The sequence below is a fragment of the Pipra filicauda genome, unplaced genomic scaffold (genome assembly GCF_003945595.2).
Source record: "Pipra filicauda isolate LSUMZ 115617 unplaced genomic scaffold, ASM394559v2 scaffold29_size4552773_pilon, whole genome shotgun sequence".
NCBI lineage: Eukaryota > Metazoa > Chordata > Aves > Passeriformes > Pipridae > Pipra > Pipra filicauda.
Window position 1 is genome coordinate 3,617,365 of NW_024104420.1, and position 17,646 is coordinate 3,635,010.

The 17,646-nt window shown below is 39.1% G+C and overlaps 1 long non-coding RNA gene across 1 annotated transcript; it reads right to left on the bottom strand.

The window, feature by feature from the left end:
- Window positions 1-6,903: 6,903 nt before the first annotated feature.
- On the bottom strand, window positions 6,904-14,575 carry LOC120323618. The gene is made up of 3 exons (XR_005564258.1): window positions 14,503-14,575; window positions 10,891-10,957; window positions 6,904-7,060 (listed from the first exon to the last, which is right to left on the bottom strand). It is a non-coding gene; the product is annotated as an uncharacterized LOC120323618 (long non-coding RNA).
- Between the last annotated feature and the right edge of the window lie 3,071 nt (window positions 14,576-17,646).

Below are 17,646 nucleotides of genomic sequence, written 5' to 3' on the forward strand. Positions count from 1 at the left end.
AAAGTGTTAAAAGCAACAAAAGATTCAATAGTTGAGATATCAGATGGTGCCTTATGCAGGACTCATCTCATTCTTTTTTCCAATCCACAAACTCTTGAGTCAATCCTACACCAGAACAAAAAGAGTTGAGTTACCTGCCTGTTATATAGAGACTTTCTAGAGGTATTAAAATACCATAATGAATGAGAATTTTTGGACTATGATGGAAAAAGCTGGCTATCATTGATTTTTTTTTCCTTAGGGCAAAGCTTCTGGGGAAACTATTGAAATATCATTCCCCTTTTCTTTTTTGAGTCTTCTCTTAAAACTTGGTAATCACAATGTGCAAGCAGCAAACTCTCATGAGTGTGCAATCCTGAACAATTTCCTGACATACTTGAATCTAATGCACATCAACTGTACAGTCCAAAAAAAGAATTATTAAAAGCATCACCATTTTTTCTTGGGAAACACTCAAGAAGAGAGAAGAAATCACTTTGCTGTTTGCACATGTAGTTAATTGAGTTCAGTCTTTATTTTTTAGCCTCTGCTACCTAGTGTTAACAAGTTTGGCACTCCCTCACCTGCCCCATAAGAATTTCTCAGTACCTGTCCTTTTAAATTACTTGTAACGTGGTGTTTAATTAACGTCTAAGGCCCAACACATATAATTTGCTTGATTTTCTGCTTATTAAAATTCCCTCATTCTTACTTAAAAATTCCAGAATATTTAACATATGCTATAATACTAGTACTAAATTTTACACAATTTTAACCAAAAGAAGAGCTCTCTTTCAACACCTCTGTGACAGCTAGGTCCTGTTGACAATTTTAAGATCAGCAACTTGGTATTCAGTAGTGAATTGAGCTGTTCTATGAGCCCAAAATAATCCACTCTAGCTATTGGACCACTGCTCTTTGGGTAAAAAACATTCAAAACCATTTAAAATCTCTACAGCTCTTCTCATTGTCTGTGTCATGGAATTTTATTGTTTTCCTCCTGCCTTTTTGTCAGCTTGGTTAGATATTCAGACACACACTAAAACAGTTTAAAAATTACTTACCTTTCAGAGTTACAGAGTGCAAACATTGACTATGGAGCTCTGAATATGCTCCCCCTGTCAGCACTGAAACAGAAAAGTAGACTGCAGTGGTCATAAGTGTCTCAAAAAGGATTTCTTTGAATTACTTAACCATTTCACTTGACCTGCATTTAAACTGTTTGTCTCATCTCTATGTCATGTAATATAGGAATCTGCAACCAGTTTGTTTGAAAGGGACAAGAGCCAGAAGTGCTGCATCCCTCTCCATATGGGAAATTCTGAGGCAAACCACTGTTGGATTGCTCAGGCCAACCAACCTTGCCAAGCACATGTGGCCACCGATAGCGAGGACTGAAGCTTGCTAGTAGCAATATTTATACAGCTCAAGAGCCAAACCTCTTCTAGCACAGCTTTGGAAACAGATAGGCAAGGGTTTGCCAGACAGCAATCCTCATTTCAGTACCAAGTGATAAAATGCATTTGTCCCTGGCAGGCTGACACAGCCACAGTACAAGAGTCACACAGCCCTCTGTCAGATCAGGGCCAGGATTGCTTCTGCTTGCAGAGACCACACAACACCATCAGCTGAGATCCACTCTTATTTGCTTGGTTTTTAGTGAGGGGCATTTACTGTTAACCTGTAAGGTTGCACTGAAAAACACCCCACAATTAACACCCTTTGGGCACAAACAGAAACAGCCGCCGTTGCTCAGCGAATGTGACCTCTGAATACATCCCCTAAGTCCCTACATGGCAGACAAAGCCTAGGAGTACCAGGAATGCTGTTGTAGTTATGGGACTCATCATGGCAACAAATTTCAGGTGCAGGATTCCATGTGGACTGCAGTGGAGGTGGGTTTGAACAAGGTCCTCCATTTCAGGTGCTGGCTCTTCCAAATTTCTCATGTGCCTTTATTCAGAACAACTAGTACATGCAGTCTCTTTCTTAGTGACCATGAATAACTCAACAAATAATTTACTTTCCTAATTCTAGCCATTTTCATTGTAGTTTGCCACCTTTTCAAAACGCAACACAAATGTTGGGGTTTTTTTTTCACAGGAATGGCATTTTTCACTTGACTTTTATATTGTTCTACTGTGAGCAGCTGTAACCAAGGGAAAAAAGAAGCCTCCACTCCCAAGCTACGGAAAGTAATGGACTTTAAGAAATAGCAAAGTGACTAATTCTTCTACAGTGAAAGCAAAGCTGGATCTTTCCTAAGGACAACAGCTACTTCCCAAAGCACTCTACCTGAGACTCTGAAAATGGCTCTGGCTGCTTCTTTTCTGCTTCTTCATATTAATAATGTTCTCACTATAGAGAAATGAAAAACCTGATCATCCAAATGGAAGTTCTCACTACCCAACAAAGTATCACGAGTTTTTCAGTGGCTGTTTAAGAATTTTGTACACAACAAAGAAGATTCACTGTACCTTTTCCTCAAAATACACAATAGTAGATTTTCTGGAAGGTGAAATGTACATAACATATACTGGAGCTACCTTGATACTGTTAAGGAAACAGTAGATCAACTGTTTCCTTGAAGAGGATCAACAGTGCAAACTCATCCCAGGCAACATCAATAGCCTAGTATAGGTAGTGAGTTACATAACCCTTCCCCTTCTTTAGGCAGAGGGGATTAAATTTCACATCCTTGGTCAGAATGCTGCTGATTTTTGAGACAATCTCCCTCAAAGAATGTAGCAGAAAGAAAATCATTATAACAAATCTATCCCCAGTCACAGTTACCCATTGAATCTGAACATCATGAAACTACACCTCCAGCTCAAGGTTGTTGCCTTCCTCAAAGGGTGGCCGATCGTGGAAACAGTGCAAACTTTTACATTTTAATATGCTGAAGTTTTACTATTCATCTACACTGGCCCCTAAAAGCTTGGTGACAGATCTCAATCTAAAATACAAGTTTCACACTCCTTTCCCATCTGATGCTGCAATGTTCTTTCAAACAGGCAGACTTGAAAAAAATCAACAATTTAAAAGTCTGCCATCTCACACCATCTTAATTCTTTTTTATTTTCCTGTTAAAAAGTATCAGGAATAAGAATCCAGAGCTGACTCAACAGCCATAAATCTCTGTTCTACTCATTAAAATATAGCATATTTGCAGGAATGTCATGATCAAGGAGTAAAATTTTTATGGACAAGATATCTGGACCAAATTTGAAAAAAGTCTTTTTTTACCAGTGATGGAGCCTACAAAAAAAACTGACTAGGTTCTAACTAGAGTTCAGGAAAACATGATTTTAAAGAATTTTCTACAATCAGATTCTGCCATAATCTAGTAAACAAACAAAAAAATTCTTATAACTGTGCATCAAATTAAGGGGTTTATATATCGAAGGAAAAAAATTCATGAAGAAAGTAGAAGAATGTTTTATATTTAGTTTTAAGGCAAACATATTGTCCTCATTAAACATTTGCCAGACTTCAAGTACAAAGCAACACAATACTGGCAAGCTACAACTCAGACTATGTTTCAGTCACATGGTTAATATCATGCATTGAGAATTTCTTGATGTTTATAGTTAGCATTAAAGTTCAGAGCAAAGACCTTTCTTAAGGAGGACAGACACATTGTTAGTTTCTTGCTGACATTGTTCAGAACTTCATTACAAGTGCTGCAGGACAAATTATGGCCTTTACTGAGGAAAAAACCCCACCACACTAAAATGCGTGATTACCATTAAACTTGCTCTTATATACTCCCTAAAAAGCAATTTCTCCAAAGTCAGTACATTCCATCACATACTTGTTCTTAGCATGACTGAAAACAGTAACATATGAGGGGTTCTGCATAAATATCTGGAAAACAAGGTGGTGTTTAGTTTCATATTCTTATGAGACAGACTTTCAAGAATGCTGCTTATAAAGTTATAAGAATGATCACTTAGAAGTCTTTAACAACATACCACAGAAGGCTCTGACAAATAACATGACAAAAAAAATTGTCTGGCTGAAAAGGAGTCTATACAACATATATTAACTCTTTTAATCCTCTTTTGTTTTGGTTGTGAAGCTTTTGTTTTTAATGAATATCAAAGACATTATCCGAAAGAAACTCTAGTGAGACAATCATCAGTAATACTTGTGTTATGAAAATACATATTATTCCAGCCAATGTCAGTAGCACACACTAGGACACATTCTAGAGAGGAAAGAACTAGTTAGACAAAGATTGTAGGGAAAAGTTTCTGCCAGACAGCTCTCTCACACACATACACTTTCCTTCATTTAAAATTTATGAAGATGAAGTGCTGCTTTTGTTTCCTGTCTCCAAGATGAGCCCTAATACTCTTGCCAAAAGCAAGCTAACACAGTGTAATTGTTTTTCATCTAAATTGCGTGTCCAACCTGCTTAGTTTTCAAAGAACATTGATGAGGCTACTTTGATACCCAACTGCCAGATGACAAAGTGCAGGGCACAGAGGCAGATGGGCATGATGAGAATTTTTAATCATTATGTCACCTTACAGAATGTGGAATAACAGGAGGGAAACATAAGAGAGAAGATACATTCTTTGTAAGAACCAGATGATAACTATTTTCATTAAGAATAACTTAGGAAAACAAATAATGAAAGAAGCAATTCAGAACAAAGATCCTCTGAGGCGTTTTTAATCTGTTATATTCCATACAGCTAAAAGGGCTTTTTGAAAGGTCACAAAATGAAAGAGAATGGACAGAAAGCACAAAGGAATCTTTATTTTTTTAACAAAGACATGAGTCGTTATTCTGCGAGAAAAGTAGTTTCAGAGTTTGATCTTCACAGAAGACACTTGTAAATTGCTGAAACTGTAAATTAGAATATAAAGTTATAATCCTTTAACTTTCTCAAGTTCACAGACATACCTGAAATGTCAGCATTGATCTCTCATTTTTCCTCTTAGACATCCTATTTCATGTCATCTGTTTTGAGAAAACAGACTCACATGGAAAAATATAAGGAAAGCAACGAACAGTCAAATTATCAAAATATATCCTCAATGATCATCAGCCAGTGCAGAAAAACAGGCAGCTTTTATGTTTGATCCTTACACTTCATTCTGCTATCTGGAGCCAGAACAAAAAAAATGATCCTGTTTATTATGCCTGTTCCATTAACATAATACCTTCCCAGGTTAAACTACTGTTCTCTAATCACATTTTCTAATCTTTACAGAGCAGGCATCAGGGAGTGTGTTGCTTTCCTTGTTGGGCACATAAAGCATGTGGTTTCAGCAGCTGCATCAATCCTGCTGGCCCTCTGTAACCTTATCTTTATCATACCTAGTCACTGATGGTTCAAGGAGAAGCAGGGCATCCTGTCATACCTTCTCCATGTGTGGGTGAACATTTGTGAAGAACAACTGCACTTGAAAAATAATGCAAGGAAAAGTCTGGCAGCATGAGATGATCACAATGTTGATCTAGACCTCACTGCGAATTAAGGAAGGAAAGCAGAGGTGAAGTTCTTTGGCCAAGGCTTTTTTTTTTTTCTTTTTTTTCATTTACTGGAGCTACTATCATTCTTCTGTTAAATGAGAGCACAAACATCAGTTTCATATTTAACACATATCCTGTTCTAATCTCAAAATCAGTCAAAAGACATTCACTGTCATGTTTCTTCCTTTTTCACACAAACTTTCCATCCACTTATGCACACATATATATTCCTAGTTTCAAAGAGACAGAGGTTGAGAAAATAAGACAACTGACATTTAATGAAAAATGTTCAAAGAGAAAGTGACTCCGGGCATACATACTCAAATCTACACTTACTATCATTTTACCATCTGAATATCAACCAGTTGTGATGTCTCTTTGTGACAGGCAGCACATTCATGGAATAGGAACAATCACACATACTTTCCCATGGAACACCAAGGCACATTGTATTTTAAGCGTTATTTTGTCCAAGTGCTTAACATTTGGCTGCCCAGATATTTTTTCATTCTCACTACGATGTAACTCTCCAGGTTGCTAGTACACCAACTGTGAACATGAAACCAAATGTTTAGAACATGTGCTTAATTTAACCATGTTTATGTCTTTAAATACTGGTCTTTTAGCTCTGACACAGGGATTAGGGAGTGTTACCAAGCAATGACTTGCTATTTAAAAATTATCAGCTATGTACTTTTACTTGTATAAAGTGTCTTTAACAAGGGCTTACAGAAAATCTTTGAAAAAAGCACAAAAGATGCCTTCATTGTTTAATCTTTTCTCTCTTTAAAGGAGAAAGAGTAGTATGATTAAAAAATCAGTATGAAGCACAAAATATTATTCTTCAGAGTAATTGGTGTGCGGAGAATGCATCCAGCTAGCGAAGTCCCACAGCCTATCAGCAGGAACATAGATTGCACATTTACTAAAACCTGTCTGACCTGTGTGAAGAAAGCAAAGAGAGGGGGGAAGCAAACCAGTGACATAGCCTGAACTTCGACTGAGTGCTATTGATCTTATTGACTGGGGCACTGAAGTGCTGCTGTACATTAAGTAGGGAAGAACAACAGAAAATTACATTAATTCAAATTGTTAAATCAATATTTAGCAGTATAGTTAGTGGCAGTTGACCTTCAATACACCTTTAATAAAACAATAGTGAACTAGAACAGCAAGAGTCATAGGCAAAACAGTAATCTGAATTAGTGTGGAAGATGTGTTTTAAACTCCTGTATAAATGTAGACATTTCTATATAAGTGTAGACATTCCTTGCAACTACTTCTTTTCTGGCAGCAAGAAAAAGGTTCTTGTCACCATGTCTTATCTTTTGCAGTTTTGTTAAATAGTCATTCAGAAAACCACAGACACAGACTTGGAAGAAATGGAAAATTTCTAATGTTTCACTGCCACATGTATTTTCTGATACGTTTGTGGAATTTGAGAAAAAGAATGAAAACAAAGAGTAACAATATTAATACAGGACTCTGCCACTGGTCAGTTTGTTTTAGCCACTGCCCATGTAGGGCATTGCTCTCTTAGATCAATGAGCTGCATCCTGATCTGAGCCTCAGGGATTGCCTCTGTTGGATGATTCTGGTGAGGAAAAAAAAATGTAACATTAATTTTTTCACCAAGTTAGCACTTTGAAAATACAGGGCAAAAAAAGCAAACAAAAAGCCAATTTTGGTCAAAAAGTCAAATTTGGTAGTTGAATCTCACTGTAACAGGGTCCCAGGATGTACCCAAGCTGCTGCTGACTTTTCAAGTGAGATTCCTAAGGCAATGCCTATGCAGCCAGGCTACTGGATCATAACATAGGACAGATGATTCCAAGAAATATGGGTTCATTAACAGATTAAGAGCAGTGGGTTAATAAATCAAATCCAGCAGAAACACCTTAATCCATTCAATTTTAAAATAATTACTAAATCAGCCTAGCAATGGTACCTTAGATCCCTAAGATCACTGGAAATCTAGGTTCAAATCATTTCTTTTTCATAAGCATCTTTCGTTGCTAGCAAAGTACATCAGCTGTCTTGACTTACACTCAATTCTGCCTATCTATCAGAATGTTAATAATACTAAAACAGATGCATGAGATTTCTTGTTGAGACCTGATGTTTCACAGCCATAAATACAATTTAGCCTATTCAAAGGGAGACTAAAAAACTGTGGGATTTTATCTTGTCAGTCTTAAAAACTTGCATTATTCTAGGATCTCTAAAAACGTAAATCTTTGGGGGTACCCAAAGGCTGAAGCCTAAAATCTTGAAACTCTTTATGTAATATTATTCACTACACTTATTTAGGACAGTAATCTTCACATTTTCCATTTTTTTTTTTTTTGACTGGGGAGAGATCTGGCCTTCTGAATCAGATATGAAAGACCATGCCCATCTGCCTTTTATCTGCCTGATGATAAAGTGCCCCAATGTGCATCTACAATCTTTTATAAGTGTTCTTCCTCCTTACCAGACAAAATATGTTCAATGCAATGCAATCAAAAGGTAATACACTTCAAAAAAAGCATGTAGAGTGATAATTCCTAAGCTGACTGTTTCTGGTCACAAAAGATTTTGTGATTAAACTAGATGGCTTTATGAAAATATCTGTCCAACACCCAGTCCCCTGGCAAGGGATGCTTTCCATGCTGGAAATTTACAAGAATTCAAACAAAAAGAAAAAAAAAGAAAAGAAAACAAACAAATGAAAAAAACAAACAAACAAAGAAACAAAAAAATCCCTATTATATCTATCCACCAAGAAGTATTAAAACAAGATATTTCTTTTAGTTCACATAATTCCAGAATTACAAGTCTTATTCTATGCTTGCCCTATAACTTCTACATAAACATTCACTACTATCTACCAACAGAAATACAACTTAGACTCCAAAATATCACCAGTATGGCCATCCTTTATTCCTTCTTTATCTGAAGTATGGAAAACATGGTATGTGTCCTATTTTATGCATTTCATATGGTATTTCCCCAGCACATATCAAGGTAGTAAGAGAACTAATAACATTTTTGTTTCCTTGCCTGGCATCAGTGACCAAATAGATGTTGCCCTAATCCTATATCTAAAGCTGATAAAATACCTTACCAAACTATAAGGAAATTCCACAAATTAGTAAGTGAACTCATTTAAATAAAATTCAGACCTCCAGAAATCCCATTCAATTGCCATCTAATTCTTTAATCCCTTGATAGAAACCTAGGTTCTCCAGCACCAACTTTGTAACAGTTTTCTATATTGAAAAATCTAGTTAAATTATTCAGACATAAAATAATCCTATCTTTCTACTTAACACTGCAGATTTACAGTTTTAAGAAAAATAAAAAAAAAAAGAGGGTTTGGGTTTTTTTTAAATGATGACCATCTGAAGTAATGGAGCAAATCTGCTGATGTTAAAAACCACAAGCTAGTTTTTAATTTAGCATTTTCATGTCAAGGTAACATTGTCCAGCTGGTTTATCTAGAAAAACAGTAGGCAAAACTGACCAAAGTCATCTTTGAGAAAAAAAGAATAATTACTTCCAATCACTTCTTGGGGAAGTCAAAAATGATATGTTTTATGAGATATGAGATCACTGCAGCTTATACCGGGATATCGGTAAGTTTTTGATAACTAGAATTACTCAACTGCAGCAAGAGTCAGCATTTACTGCATCAAATTTGCTGTACTAATACTCTCTTAAATGTCACCCCCCCCGCCAAACCAAACAGGAATGACTGCTATGAAGACAACAGAGTTGTCTACGGCTGCTACAATCTACAATGCACTCTCTAAGAATATTAACTGTGTATTAATGCAAGAACTTTACCTTCCTTCTGACAGTATTTCCATTAAGTTTAGTAGCAGCAGCTAGCATGAAACAGAGCAAAACTTTATCTAGCTATGTTCCTTGGAACAGAAAAGCATGTTTTCCTAACATGGATAACTTACCTCACAGTATTTCTAATATGATTTTAGAAATTATTGGTTAACTAAACATTAGATTTGTAAAACCTGGCTCACAAATTAATGAGGATTTTTTTTTTTTTTTTATACTGGCATAGCTGCTAAATTTTTGAAAGTATCCACTGTGGCTTAATTATTTTAATTCTAAATGTTCCCTAAGTATTTCTTATTCATTATTTTTATCTGCCTGGTTTGGGAAAGTTTTACATCTCCTTTGAAGTTTAAGTCAGAAATTTAGCAAGTGATGGAAGCATCATGTTTTCATAATGCTTGGGTCCAGGAGGCTCTTGATAGACAGAGTAACTGTGAATTAATGTATAATAAGCTCCTCTGAAGTGAATATTTAATTACTGCACTGCCTTAATGCAGTTCACTGATGCCATGAATGTCATTGAGGATATATTTCCTAACAGCTTGCTTTTCCTTTAATGTACCTTTCTGTTAAAAACAGATGACATTTTGTCATTACTAAAGCTGAAGTGGTGCACGCATATCTCTACTGAGTACACTTAAGTTATTATTTACTGTAAAACACGCAGGAGATTTAGACTTAGTCTATTTATTACTTTGGTGAATTTGTTCAAGCGTTACTTCTGTTAACTAAATTCTGGAAAAAATATTTACTTTCCTTTTATTTCATCAATTAATGAAATTCATTGCCAAAATAATGACTTCTAGTCACAGCATATGTTTAAAGAACATTAGGAACATAGGTTACTTTTTGCCAAAAGTACACTGACCATTTTTCATTCTGTCATTCAAGGCACACTCCTATTTACAATTGCCAAAAATTTTAAATCAACCTGATGCGTTCCCCAAAATGTCCCACACAACAGATTCTGACTTTCATTTAACATCAGTTGAACAGTTCCTTTACTGATCTCACAGAAAGGAATCAGCTTAAGAAAATGTTTTTTAAAATTCCTTAGTAGTAGTTATAATTACTACTTCCTGTTAATTTTATACCTAGTCACTCAGCAGCATATCATGCTCAGTATATTCACAAGAGACCTGCATTTGTCTTTCATGTCTATTATTTTCCAATACAAATGCTTTATACATTGAAATGAAGTTATATAAATCATAGTGACTTCTTTTCAACTAAAGGTAATAGCAGACAAAAACCACATGATAGCTGGAAGTGTAATGCAGTGTTCTTGTTTGACAGCTTCTCTTTTGGACAATGGAAACCTCAGCTGGTTTGACAAGAGCATGCTGCACTTGGAAGTCAAGTGTTATTTGCAGGAGAATGAGCTGTCATTGAAATGCTGCACTGGATCTTTGATTTGCATAAAACGATGTTATATTTAGTCTCTGCTCATGTATTTATGCTAAATCAGCATTGCTTCATTGGCACACAGAGGTTATCTTTCTGCCTATACTTCTTATAAGATCTTCCTAAGACTTCTTACTATTAGAAGGTATTATACTTCAGTTTAAAAATATGCATGAATTGTACCTGTAATACTCATGGGTACTCAGATGTCTCCTAATATCCTGTCTTTCTGTTGAATTTGTTCTTCAACCTGCAATAAATGTCTGCAACCAATATTCACTTTCTAAAGGACTCCTCTAGAAGTTGTAGTGACTCCCAAGGTGCACAGTATCTTGGTAAATGTATGAAATTATCAAAATTATAGAATTATAGAATAATAGAATGTTAAGGGTTGGAAGGGACCTCAAAGATCATCTAGTTCCAACCTCCCATGTTGTTGGCAGGGACACCTCCCACTAGACCAGTTGCTCAAGGCCTTATCCTGCCCTTGAACGCTGCCAGGGATGGGGCATCCACTACCTCCCTGGGAAACGTGTTCCAGTGTCTCACCACTTTCACAGTAAAATTTCCCCTCTTCCAGTTTGTACCTATTACTCCTTGTCCTATCACTACAGTTCCTGATGAAGAGTCCCTCTCCGGCTTCCCTGTAGGCCCCCTCAGATACTGGAAGGTTGCTCTGTGGTCTCCGCCCAACCTTCTCTTCTCCAGGCTGAACAGCTCCAACTTTCTCAGACTTTCTTCACACGGGACGTGCTCCAGACTTCTTACCAACTTCATGGCCCTCCTCTGGACTTGCCCAAACAGTTCCATGTCCTTCTTATGTTGAGGACACCAGAACTGTACACAGTACTCCATGTGGGGTCTTCACCAGAGCAAAGTAGAGAGGGAGAATCACCTCCTTTGACCTGCTGGCCACATTCCTTTTGATGCAGCCCAGGATTCTCTTGGCTTTTTGGGCTGCAAGTGCACACTGCTGGCTCACGTTGAGCTTTTCATCAACCATCACCTCCAAGTTTTTCTCTGCAGGGCTGCTCTCAATCACTTCTCTGCCCAACCTGTAGGTATGTCAGGATTGTCCCAACTCAGGTGTAGGACCTTGCACTTCACTTTGTTGAACCTCATGAGTTTTGCATCGGGCCTGTCCAGGTCCCTCTGGATGGCATTCCTTCCCTCCAGTGTGTCAACTGCACCACACAACTTGGTGGTGTCAGTGAACTTCCTGAGGGTGCACTTGATCCCACTGTCCATGCCAGCAACAATGTTGAACAGTACCAGCCCCAGTACCGACGCCTGAGGGATATCACTCATCATTGGTGTCCACCACCATGTGGACAATAAGCTGTTGACCACAAGTTTTTGCATGTGGCCACCCAGCCAGTTCTTTATCCACCGAGTGGTCCATCCATCAAATCCGCATCTCTCCAATATAGAGACAAGGATATCTTCCAGGACAGTGTCAAACACTTTGCACAATAACTTGTCAAACTATGTCAAACACTTTAAATATCCAGGTAGACAACGTCAATTGCTCTGCCCCTATTCACCCCATCATAGGAGGTCACCAAATTTGTCAGGCATGATGTCAGGCATGATTTCCCCTTTGTAAAGTCATGTTGGCTGTTACCAATAAACTCTTTATTTTCCATATGCCTGAGCATAGTTTTCAGGAGAATCTGCTCCACGATCTTGCCCAGCACAGAGATGAGACTGACAGGTCTGTAGTTCCCCAGGTCTTCTGTTTTCCACGTTTTAAAAATAGGGTTATATTTTCCTTTTTCTAGTCATAAGTGACTTCATCTGACTACCACAATTTTTCAAGAAAGATAGATAATATCTTTGCAACTTCATCTGCCACCTCCCTCAAGATCCATGGAGGAATGTCACCAACATTACCAACATAGACTTGAGAGATGGGCTGATTCCAATGGGATGAAGTTCAATAAAGCCAAGTGCAGGGTCCTACACTTTGGCCACAACAACCCCCTGCAGCGCTACAGGCTGGGCACAGAGTGGCTGGAAAGCAGCCAGGCAGAAAGGGACCTGGGGGTACTAATTGACAGGAAGCTCAACATGAGCCAACAGTGTGCCCAGGTGGCCAAGAAGGCCAATGGGATCTTGTCCTGTATCAAAAATAGCGTGGCCAGCAGGAGCAGGGAAGTGATCCTTCCCCTGTACTCTGCGTTGGTGAGGCCACACCTTGAGTATTGTGTTCAGTTCTGGGCCCCTCAGTTCAGGAAGGATATTGAGGTGCTGGAGCGGGTCCAGAGAAGAGCAACAAGGCTGGTGAAGGGACTGGAGCATAAGTCCTATGGGGAGAGGCTGAGGGAGCTGGGGTTGTTTAGCCTGGAGAAGAGGCTCAGAGGTGACCTCATCGCCGTCTATAACTACCTGAAGGGAAGTTCTAGCCAGGTGGGGGTTGGTCTCTTCTCTCGGGCACTCAGCAATAGGACAAGGGGGCACGGGCTTAAGCTCCGCCAGGGGAAATTTAAGTTGGATATCAGGAGAAAATTCTTTACAGAGAGAGTAATCAGGCATTGGAATGGGCTGCCCAGAGAGGTGGTGGATTCACCATCCCTGGAGATTTTTAAACGCAGATTGGACGTGGCACTGAGTGCCATGATCTAGTAAATGGACTGGATTTGGACCAAGGGTTGGACTCTATGATCTCGGAGGTCTTTTCCAACCCAATCGATTCTATGATTCTATGATTCTAACTCCTATGGACTTGTGCACATTCATGTTCCTCAGATGGTCTCAAACCTGATTCTATCCTACAGTAGGCTTGGGGTCTTCATTCTCCCAGTCCCTGTCTTTGCCTGTCCTGGCTTGGGTGGCATAGCTGGAGCACTTGCCATTGAAGACTAAGGCATAGAAGTTGTTGATAATCTCAGCCGTCTCTTTGTCCAGGGTAGCCAGGTCTCCCATTTCCTTCCAGAGAGGGCCCACAGTATCCCTAGTCTTTCTTTTGCTTTCAACTTATTTATAGAAGCCCTTCCTATCATCCTTGATACCTATCATCCTTGATATCACTAGCCAGACTCAATTCTAACTGGGCCTTGGTTTCCCTAACCTTGTCCCCAGCTTCCTGTACAATTTCCCTGTATTCCTCCCAGGCCACCTGTTCTCATTTTCACTTCCTAAACCCTTCTTTTTTTTTTGCTCTGAATTTGCTCATCAGCTCATCTATCCATGGAGGCCTCCTGGCATTTTTACCTGATTTCCTCCTTTTTGGGATGCATCACTGCAGAGCTTGGAGGAGATGAACCTTGAAATTCAGCCAGCATTCTTGGGCCCCTTTGCCCTCCAGGGCTCTATCCAATGGGACTCTACCCAAGTAGGTTCTTGAGGAGGCCAAAGGTTGCTCTCTTGAAGTCTAGGGCAGCAAGCTTGCTGTGTGCCCTCCTCACTACCCTGAAGATCAGAAACTCCACCATCTCATGGTTCCTGCAGCTAAGGCTGCCTTGGAGCACTACATTTCCCACCAGCTCCTCCCTGTTGGTGTGCACAAGGTCCAGCATGGCACCTCTACTTGTTGACTCCTCAATCACTTGTGTAAGGAAGTTGTTATTGACACATTTGAGGAACCTCCAGGACTGCTTATGCCTTGCTGTGTTGTCCCTCCAACAGATATCGGGGTGGTTGAAATCCCCCATGAAGACCAGGGTTTGTGAGCATGAGGCTGCTCCTATCTGCCTGTAGAGTGCTTCATCCACATCATCCTCCTGATCAGGTAGCCTGTAGCAGACTCCGACTATAACATCCCCTGTCCCTGCCCTCCCCTTAATTTTCACCTACATGCTCTTGGCTGGCTTCTCCATCTTTCCCCAGGCAGAGTTCCATACACTCCAGCAAGTCATTGACATATAGGGCTACACTCCCTCCTTTTCTCACTAGCCTGTCTTTCCTAAAAAGCCTCAAACCTTCCATTCCAATGCACCAGTCACAGGAGCCCTCCCATCATGTCTCTGTGAGGCCAGTGATGTCATATCCTGCGTGCACATCTCTAGTCCCTCTTGTTTGTTCCCCATACTATGTGCGTTTGTGTAGAGGCATCTGAGCCAGGCCATGGATAAAGCCACCTCACTGGCTGGAGTACCTGGAATGTCATTGCCCTATATATCACAGGTGCTGGCATCCAGCTTGCAAGATTGGGATGGATAGGTGCCCCCTCCCAACAAATTTAGTTTAAAGCCTGCTTCACTAATCTGGCAAGTCACCAACCAAAGGTAATTTTTCCCTTTTTTGACAGATGGAGCCTATCAGCCCCCAGTAAAACAGGCTTGGAAAAGCATGTCCCTGAGTAACCAAAACCCTTACTATTGCACCATTGCTCTAATCACTTATTTACCTGCCAGATTCATCTGCCCATTTTGAGCCTCTCTCCTTTTTGGAGAGGGTTATTAAATTATTGGGGGGGGGGGTTCTTTTTTTTAAAGGATGCAATACTTGATCTTACAGATGGATTTTTAATATATTGTCACATTAGACAGTAATATCATTTTGTTCAGGTCATAACAAAAGGTATTCACCGGGTTTGTTCACTAGTGTGTTAGTATGGTATCTGTTAGTGTGACAAAAATTGCATCCCATGCAAAGCTATTGCTGTTGGTGATTAAGACAACTCCTTTAGGGACAAATGCAAATATTCATGGTAGACTGTGACATCAATGCAAGAAGACCAAACCACAAATACATGAAGAGGGCATAACATCATACCCTTCTATGGTATCCAGGAAGTTTGTCGTAGGCAAAAAGGAATTAATTAGGAGAATGTCCTCAATTTACAACATACAGGGAGATCCTGGTTTCTTATCTACTTGATAAATAGAGAAATAATAAGGATGGAAATCTCTTACTGGAGAACTTTGAATTCAAGCTACAAAATCAGTTCTAAGAAATTTACATTGAGTGGTTAGGGAAGGGAGAGTAAACAAGGTGTGAGCATGCCATCCAGTATAGTCTCAGAAAGGAATCATCATTTCACCCTTATTTAGCCCTATAAAGTCACATTCTTCACTCTGAGATGTTGCCTCTGCATTATAAAGGTCAAATGAACAAGATTAGTATAAACAGCTACATGCACAGGAATATATAGACTATAATTAAAAGGTGCACGGTAAGAGAGGTCTTCAGTTTTCCTCTCCTTGATGATAACTAAAATTGGGCTCCTGTTTTGGCAGTGAAATAACTAAGGCAAGGAGCACAGGTCTATGGGGAGCTGGGAAACAGAGAATGTATGGAAAAGAATTTTACCCAACCACACATAATTTACATTTCTCACCTTCCATGGTCCTAGATGACAGCATTTATTATCCTTTTTTAAAGCATATTTTGACTAAAATGACCTTTTCAAGTTTTGCAAGTATGGATAACATTTTCCTAATTAATAAGAACACACTGAACTCACTGAATGCTGAAAATAAAAATAATACAATCTCTCACTACAAGAAACATGACCCATTCTCTGCTACAAATATGTTATAAGAGGATTTAACATATATAAGCATCTGAAGGCTCTTCCCAGTGGTGCCAAGCAATAGGACAAGAGGGAACAGCAAGAAACTGATGCACAGGAAGTTCCACCTAAATATGAGGAAAAATTCTTTACCATGAGGGTGACTGAGCAGTGGAACAGATTGCCCAGAGACGTTGTGGAGTCTCCTTCCCTGGAGACATTTAAAAGCCATCTGAACACAATCCTGAGCACTGTGCTCCAAGGAGCCTTGTTTGAACACGGATGTTGGACTAGGTGCCCTTCAGTAGTCCCTTCCAGCCTTAAACCTTCTCTAACTCCATGATAAGTCGGGAGTAATTCTTCCATAATCAACAGATCCACACCAAAATAAAGCTCCCATGGCTCAGCCTCAGAACCTTCACAGCTGTGCTGGCTTCTAACCAACGAGACTGTTTAGGAGCAGATGCAGGCTGGGGGTTGCTGGGAGGTCCTATCAGGCCCAGGTCAGATTATGACAGTAGAGTGCCTCTGGAGGTCTCACAGCTCTGGCAGTCCCAACGTAGAATCAGAAGGAGCTACAATCCACAGAGCAGGGAGAAAGTTGAAAAGAGGACAGAAGCTCATGAAGTAAAATTCTTATGCTCTTAAGTGATGGTTAAGGAAAGTTTCTATTCATATTATAGATAATCTTGTTCTTAAATGGAGTTTAAAAACAGTGAGGATGTCCTGCTTCGGAAGGACTTGGTCCTGTTGGTAGCAATTGGTTCAAACAAAAATACACACATCTCTACGTGAGTACTGCAGATGAATGTTTCCCATTGTTGACGAGCTACAGAAAGTAGAACTTTTGCCATATGACACTAAATTATGAGAAACTTATTCATGTTCTCTTATGATAATAGATTCATATTCCTTATTTTAAGAAAGAGGTGCCCAAGCTTGCAGACTTAGATCTTCAGAGCAGTTAGACACCTGCTCTGTGAGCACATATGAAAGCATCATCTGTATTTGAAGCATAAAATTCTTGAGTTGCACACTTTGAACTTGGGCCAGAATTTCAGAGTTCAGTATCCAGCAGCTCCTAGCATTTTATATTGTCCTACTGGGTGCAAAGTCCTTCTGAAAAATTTGACAACTATGGTACCCTTGTGAAGTATAGTATATAAGTCACCCAAAGGAAAACCAATTTCCACTTCAATGGTCAATGTATTTATTAAATAAGAACTATTGCTCTTTCTAACTACAACTGTCTATGTCCCATATTTTGGTTTTGGTTATAATAATAATGCATCTGAGAAAGTGTATTTTTTACCACATACTTTTTTTGATTTCTCTAGTAGTAAAAACAGTTTTATTGAAACTTTCTTTTCTCAAAGTTTTCACAGACACCCAGGAAGTTTGAGTCCATATTTTTTGCTACAAAGTGCCTGAAGATAGAAGTGCTAAGTGGAAGTGACAATGCAATCTTATCTACCTACCATATC